Below are 8,496 nucleotides of genomic sequence, written 5' to 3' on the forward strand. Positions count from 1 at the left end.
CCAATAGCTCCAGTCCGTCCTCCCGAGGGATGTGTCGGTGTCAAAACTGGCGGATCTCGGGTAGGGGGTCCCGAACTGTGCGTCTAAGGCTGATGGTAACAGGAGGCGGGGGACATAATGTTTACCCAGGTTCGGGCCCTCTAGATGGAGGTAATACCCTACTTCCTACTTGATTGATCTTGATGATATGAGTATTACAAGAGTTGATCTACCACGAGATCGTAGAGGCTAAACCCTAGAGGCTAGCCTATGATTATGATTGTTGTTGTCTAATAACCCACAAGTATAAGGGATCACAACAGTTTTCGAGGGTAGAGTATTCAATCCAAATTTATTGATTCGACACAAGGGGAGCCAAAGAATATTTTCAAGTATTAGTAGTTGAGTTGTCAATTCAACCACACCTGGAAACTTAATATCTGCAGCAAAGTAATATGATAGTAGTGGTAACAGTAGCAAAAGTAATATTTTTGGTATTTTGTAGTGATTGTAACAATAGCAACGGAAAAGTAAATAAGCGAAGAACGATATATGGAAAGCTCGTAGGCAATGGATTGGTGATGGAGAATTACGCCGGATGCGGTTCATCATGTAACAGTCATAACCTAGGGTGACACAAAACTAGCTCCAATTCATCAATGTAATGTAGGTATGTATTCCAAATATAGTCATACGTGCTTATGGAAAAGAACTTGCATGACATCTTTTGTCCTACCCTCCCGTGGCAGCGGGGTCCTAATGGAAACTAAGGTATATTAAGACCTCCTTTTAGTAGAGTACCGGAACAAAGCATTAGCACATAGTGAATACATGAACTCCTCAAACTATGCTCATCACCGGTAAGTATCCCGATTATTGTCACTTCGGGGTTAACGGATCATAACACATAATAGGTGACTATAGACTTGCAAGATAGGATCAAGAACTCTTATATATTGATGAAAACATAATAGGTTCATATCTGAAATCATGGCACTGGGGCCCTAGTGACAAGCATTAAGCATAGAAAAGTCATAGCAACATCAATCTCAGAACATAGTGGATACTAGGTATCAAACCCTAACAAAACTAACTCGATTACATGATAGATCTCATCCAACCCAGCATCGTCCAGCAAGCCCGCGATGGAATTACTCACGCACGGCGGTTAGCATCATGAAATTTCTGATGGAGGATGGTTGATGATGACGATGGCGACGGATTCCCCTCTCCGGAGCTCCGAACGGACTCCAGATCAGCCCTCCCGAGAGGTTTTAGGGCTTGGCGGCGGCTCCGTATCGTAAAACATGATGAATTCTTCTCTCTGATTTTTTTATCCCCGAAAGCAAATATATACAGTTGGAGTTGATGTCGGAGGAGCTCCAGGGGGCCCACAAGGTAGGGGGGCGCACCCTAGGGGGGCAGGTGCGCCCCCACCCTCGTGGACAGGTGGTGGTCCCCCTGGTCTTCATCTTTTGCAAGGATTTTTTATTATTTCCGAATAGATGTTCCGTGAAGTTTCAGGTCATTCCGAGAACTTTTGTTTCTGCACATAAATAACACCATAGCAATTCTGCTGAAAACAGGGTCAGTCCGGGTTAGTCCCATTCAAATCATGCAAGCTAGAGTCCAAAACAAGGGAAAAGTGTTTGGAAAAGTAGATACGATGGAGACGTATCAACTCCCCCAAGCTTAAACCTTTGCTTGTCCTCAAGCAATTCAGTTGATAAACTGAAAGTGATAAAGAAAAACTTCTACAAAATCTGTTTGCTCTTGTTGTTGTAAATATGTAAAGCCAACATTCAAGTTTTCAGCAAAGATTATGACTAACGACATTCACAATAACTAGCGAGCAATAATAATAAATATCGGATGACAACACTTTCTCAAAACAATCATAATATGATATAACAAGATGGTATCTCGCTAGCCCTTTCTGAGACCGCAAAACATAAATGCAGAGCACCTTTAAAAATGAAGGACTGACTAGACATTGTAATTCATGGTAAAAGAAATCCAGTCAAGTCATACTCAATGTAAACTAATAGTAATGAATGCAAATGACAGCGGTGCTCTCCAACTGGTGCTTTTTAATAAGAAGATGATGACTCAACCTGAAAGTAAATAGATAGGCCCTTCGCAGAGGGAAGCAGGGATTTGTAGAGGTGCCAGAGCTCAGTTTTGAAATAGAGGTGAATAATATTTTGAGCGGTATACTTTCATTGTCAACATAACAACCAAGAGATGGCAATATCTTCCATGCTACACACACTATAGGCGGTTCCCAAACAGAATGGTAAAGTTTCTACTCCCCCTCCACCAACAAGCATCAATCCATGGCTTGCTCGAAACAACGAGTGCCTCCAACTAACAAGAGTCCCAGTGGGAGTTTTGTTTGCAATTATTTTGATTTGATTTGCATAAAGCATGGGACTGGGCATCCCGGTGACCAGCCACTTTCTCGTGAGTGAGGAGCGGAGTCCACTCCTCTTGAGAATAACCCGCCTAACATGGAAGATATGGACAGACCTAGTTGATACATGAGCTATTCAAGCATACAAAACAGGATATTTATTTGAAGGTTTAGAGTTTGGCACATACAAATTTACTTGGAACGGCAGGTAGATACCGTATATAGGTAGGTATGGTGGACTCATATGGAATAACTTTGGGGTTTATGGAGTTGGATGCACAAGCAGTATTCCCGCTCAGTACAGGTGAAGGCTAGCAAAAGACTGGGAAGCGACCATCTAGAGAGCGACAATAGTCATGAACATGCATTAAAATTAATCAACACCGAATGTAAGCATGAGTAGGATATAATCCACCATGAACATAAATATCGTGAAGGCTATGTTGATTTTGTTTCAACTACATGCGTGAACATGCGCCAAGTCAAGTCACTTAAATCCTTCAGAGGAGGATACCACCCTATCATACCACATCACAACCATTTTAATAGCATGTTGGCACGCAAGGTAAACCATTATAAGCTCCTAGCTAATCAAGCATGGCACAAGAAACTATGATCTCTACTTGTCATTGAAAACATGTTTATCCATAATAGGCTGAATCAGGAATGATGAACTAATCATATTTACAAAAACAAGACAGGTTGAGTTCATACCAGCTTTTCTCATCTCATTCAGTCCATCAAATATCGTCATAATTGCCTTTCACTTGCACGACCGAATGATGTGAATAATATTAAGAGTGCACGTGCATTGGACTAAGCTGGAATCTGCAAGCATTCAATAAACAGGAGAAGACAAGGCAATATGGGCTCTTTTGTCAGATCAACAATAATGCATATAAGAGCCACTTCAACAATTTAATTATGGTCTTCTCCTATCGACCCCCAAAGAAAAGAAAAGAAATAAAACTATTTACACAGGAAAGCTCCCAACAAGCAAAAATAAGAACAGGAAATCTTTTTGGGTTTTCTTGTTAATTACTACTACAAGCATGGAAAGTAAACTAATTAAAAGCTACCACTAATTTTTTTGGTTTTTTCTTAAGGTTTATTAAACACACAAGAAGAAAGCATAAAAAGGAAAATAAACTAGCATGGATGATACAATGAAAAAGTATGAGCACCGACATCTAGCAATGAGTGGGTGAACATGAATGTAATGTCGGTGGGAAATACATAGTCCCCCAAGCTTAGGATTTTAGCCTAAGTTGGTCTATGGCCACGGCTGGCCTGGCGGATATCCATAATAATAGTTGGGGTCGTATTGCGAAGAAGAAGACTCTGGTTGCCACTGATTGGAAATCATCTCCAGATCCCAATGGTAATTAGACTATCATGGAGGATCAACTTGTGGTTCTGACTCTGGCTCTGTGGCTGATGTAGGGTTCCGGTAGGCGTGAATAGCCTCTAACGGAACAAGGTACTTACCTGCAGATAAATCAAACAAGGAAGGAGCAGGCAGGGTAATAGTCTCAGGATGATGTTTATCAAAGAACAATTTGTATTTATGCTCCCCTTCCCTATTCTTAACAATAAAATCATGAGCCACCATACTCTTATAATCTAAATAAACACGAGGCAGCAATTTTTCTTCCTTCTCATAATGCCTAATATGTATGTTAAAATGTGCAGCTAGGCGTGAAGCATAGATGCCTCCAAAGAAGGGGCCCTTCACTACAAAAAAAATACACTTCTATGATGATACGTGTTTGTCACAGTAGGTCGCTTTTTTTTCATGCAGAATCAAGATAGTCATACCTGTGCTGTCGTAGAAGTGTTCCATGACGTTACCCAAATTATCATCATGGAACTGTCCACTTCCATGACGATAAATCACGCGTCACAGAAGTGCTTTCGTCAAGGGTGACCGACACGTGGCATCCACCGTAACGGAACGCCGTTAAGCTATTGGGTCGCGTTTTGGATTCGATAACTCATTAACAGCCCTGACCAATGGGGATTTTCCACGTGTAAAATCATCATTGGCTAGAGGAAACACGTGTCAGCTCATCGTCGGGACAGATGTCATCCACTCACTGGACAGAAGGTGCATATGATACATCGACACGTGGCATGGCCCAACAAGTTTAAATGGGCCGGCCCAACTAAAGGCCCACAAGATTTTGTGGACCATAATGGGCCGGCCCAACTAAAGGCCCACGAGATTTTGCGGACCATAATGGGCCGGCCTAGCTAAAGGCCCGCAAGATTTTGCGGGCCATAATGGGCCGGCCCAGGTAAAGGCCCACAAGATTTTTGTGTGCCGTAATGGGTCGGCCCAGGTAAAGGCCCACAAGAATCTTGTGGATCATAATGGGTCGGCCCAGCTAAAGGCCCGTGAGATTTCGTCGACATTAATGGGTCGGCCCAGCTATTGGCCCTAGTAGGCCGGCCCATTAACTGTCTGCCATGTTTTGGGCCCAATGTTGGCCCATATTTGATCAGGTCCATTAATGGCCTGCCACGCTCCGGGCCTAATAGTGGCCCATATGAGATCAGGCCCGTTAAAGGCCTACCACATTCTGGGCCAAATTATGGCCCAGATCAGGTGCGGCCATTTAAGAGGCTTTGGGCTCAATTATGGCCCATATCAGATTCGGCCCGTCAACTGGACACTATGCTTTTGGGCCCACTTGCTAAAGGCCCACTTAGTAATTCGGCCTGATATTAGTTTTGCCCTATTAAGGGCCTGTTTAACATTTCGGCCCTATATTAATTTCAGCCAGTTAAAAGCCCGTAATATAGTTGGGCCTAACTATGGCCCGGTTTGCATCCGGCCTACTCGCAGCCGATATCTGATTGGGCCAAACAAGGATCGAGACAATTTTTTGGCCAGTTAAAAGCCCGTGATTTGATTCGCACAATCATGGGTCGGGGTTCATTTCGGGCTGCTGCCGACCCGTGAGCTATTCGGCACGTTTCAGGCCCAACCTACATCGTGATTGCATGACGGCCCGATTATGTACCATAATTTTATGGTTTGCCCGATTTACTGCGAAGACAGGATATATATATACAGTAAAATAACTACAGCATTGTGAATAAGAAAAAACCTAGAATATGCAATAAAGAAATTACGGCATATTACATCCACTGGACATCAAAGTTCGCCACTATGATAATAAAGCACAAGCAGACGGTAGATTACATACACTGGGCATCAAAGATCACCACCAGTGCAAATAAACACGCCGACAAAATAATATACAAAACCGACAGCACTTCAATAGAGTTCAAGAAAGGTTAGCCCTGCTGGGGAGCTGCAGCGCAAGAAGCTGAGCAAGATGATGAGACTGCGCTTGTTCAACACTTATATCTTCCTCACTCTGAAAGATAAACAAGCAGACATATGACAGGTTTTGCACATAAAAGTATCAGTGCTGACAATTCATCACATTTCTTACTGACGAATAAAGTGACACACTTTAAATGTGCATTAACACAATATGGTATTGTTCAGGTCAAGACATGGCAGGAAATGACATTGTGAAGGAGTTGGCAGCTTCACGACACCACTGGATTACAGATCAAGAACTCATAAGTATCAATCGTTAGTGTGCTATCAATTTATACCATTTCAGATTGGCAAATAAAGAGACGGTTTAAATAATAGTAGAATGATATGACATTTTTCATAGTTAAGACATTGCAGAATATGACATTGTGCTGTAGTGGGTAGGTTCACCACACCACTGGATTACGGATGAAGAAGAGAAGCATACATGCAGTGCAAAAGAAGATCACTTGCTCTGTATAGTTTAATTTACATGGTATGAAGAAGGAACTTGGTTGTACAACTGAAAACTTAAATTGAGAAAGGACAAACTTTTGTTTATGAACTACATATAATAAACTTTAAACAAGCAATTTGATGCAAACACCAAAAATAAACAGCTGTTGCAGTCATGCCTAACCAAATATATACAACAAAGTTTGAAGGCTTGAGATGGACAAACTTACATTATTGGTGAAGACAGGCTTTATAAAGGCCTTGTCCATGCTGATGGGGGGCAATTCAAGAAGTTTACCACAGAATCTTCTTCAAAAGCATTGTCTTTATTCTACATTTTGTTAAGAGTAAATATAGATGTGATAATATACAAAAAAATGGAGAATATTTAAGATAAGATGAAGAGTGATGCTACATAACCAAGTAGCTATAAATGTAAGTGCAGCGATACAGGAAAAAGGTACAGCCAGGAGCAATGCACAGCTAAACTTCTTCAGTACCAACCTTATGGTAAGAGTAAATATAGATCTGATGTGTAGAAAATGGAGGGCAAAGGAAAATAAGTTGCAGAGTGATGGTACATGAACAACTACCTTTCATTATAAGTACACTGATAAAGGACAGCATGTACTTACAAGAACAATGCAGAACTAAAAAAACATTGGCATTGGATATATTCTACACTAATGTAACCATTCATACAGATCAGATAATTTGGAGCAAAGAATTGATAAGCAAGCTATCATGCATACTGCTGTCACATAATGAACCAGGTATGTATGCAAGTACAGTGATACAGGACAACAGGTACTAACAAGAGCAAAGCAGCAGGCAGCATATTTGCGATATCCTGTCGTTCTTGTCAAACCGGAATTCTTCTTCGAGAAGATTTCCTGCAAAAAAAGATCCGTAAGGCACATGCGGAAAAGTAGAAGTTCAAATTGTCATGTGATTTCATAGACAGTATCTCATCCTGGGAATGAGACCAGTGCATAACAAGGTTTTTCCATTCAATGTCATCTAAATTTAGCATAGGAGACTTCACCGGAAATTCGTTTATAGACTTACCATCAAAGTGTGATTTCCTCAGGTAACACCGATACTGCTACAATGCTTCCTCGCCTAGTTACAACAATGTAATGTAAATCATTGATGTGTTCAATCAGCAGAAAACAGGAAAATAATAGCCATGAATAATAGCACTTACATGTAAGTTGGACAGGAAGATGTGAAAATGGTGTTTGTCTTCACAATAATCTTCCCATGATGGGAATATATGCACGTAGTCCCTAACAACATTGAAAGCATTGTCTTTTAAACTGGGAATAAATGGAATGGGGTTCCAATCTGCAGGAATTGGCCGTCTCTGCAGTTGGGATAGGTCTTCGGCCGGTGGACTTACCGTACTTTTTGCCGGAGTGGGATTTTTCTGTGGTACAACTGGTGCTATGGCAAATGAAATCGGTATACCTTTTGCTGGAGTGCAGGTTCTGTGTGGTGGGGCTAGTGGTGTGGCCTGTGAAGTATGGGTACAGTCTGCTGGAGTTGGTCCTACATTTTGTGTCACTGGTTGTATAGCCAATATAAGTGGGGTGCTGTCTGATTTCTCTGGCACCACCACGTTTTTCAAGGACTTTGCTGGTGCTCCTTCAGGTTCGGCAATCACCCTCTTCCTTTTTGATGTCTGATGCACAAGAACAACATTTGAGTGGAAAAACATGGTATGATGACAGATGGAATATGTATTGATAATGGATGGGCATGGCATCTCGACATATATGATGAGTAAACTAAGTAGATGGCGGTGCAACAAAGTAGAAGAAATGCAAGACAACATATGCAAGATACGTGCAATCAATAAAACCTTGCCAATTTAGAATAGGCACCTTGATGGGTGAACAGGACAGGCCATCTGCCTTTGACTCCTCGAGGTTAGAATAGTCATTAGGATGATATTCTGAACAAGAATCAACAGGTGGGGAGCATACGAGTTTCATTGCTCCCAGAATGGTACTCAATGCCTTGCTGCCAATTTTGTAAGTCATTGCAGTGTTCCACAATATTCTTCTGATGCGTGGATTCTGATATTCACTGTAATTGCGTATAATATCTAAAAACCATGAAAACATAAATAGTTGTGAGATTATCTTTGTAATGCAGATGATATTCTAATATAGGGGCGCCCCTGTAAACACTTGTGTGCTATCACTGGATTCTGATGAGAGAGCTCATGTGTGTTGTAATATGGTGTGTGCATTTATATAATCTGGCACAAGTACACACAAAAATAGGCTCCAGAAGTAAGGATAGCTGG

Source organism: Triticum urartu, chromosome 3 (genome assembly GCF_003073215.2).
Source record: "Triticum urartu cultivar G1812 chromosome 3, Tu2.1, whole genome shotgun sequence".
In the NCBI taxonomy this organism is placed as follows: domain Eukaryota; kingdom Viridiplantae; phylum Streptophyta; class Magnoliopsida; order Poales; family Poaceae; genus Triticum; species Triticum urartu.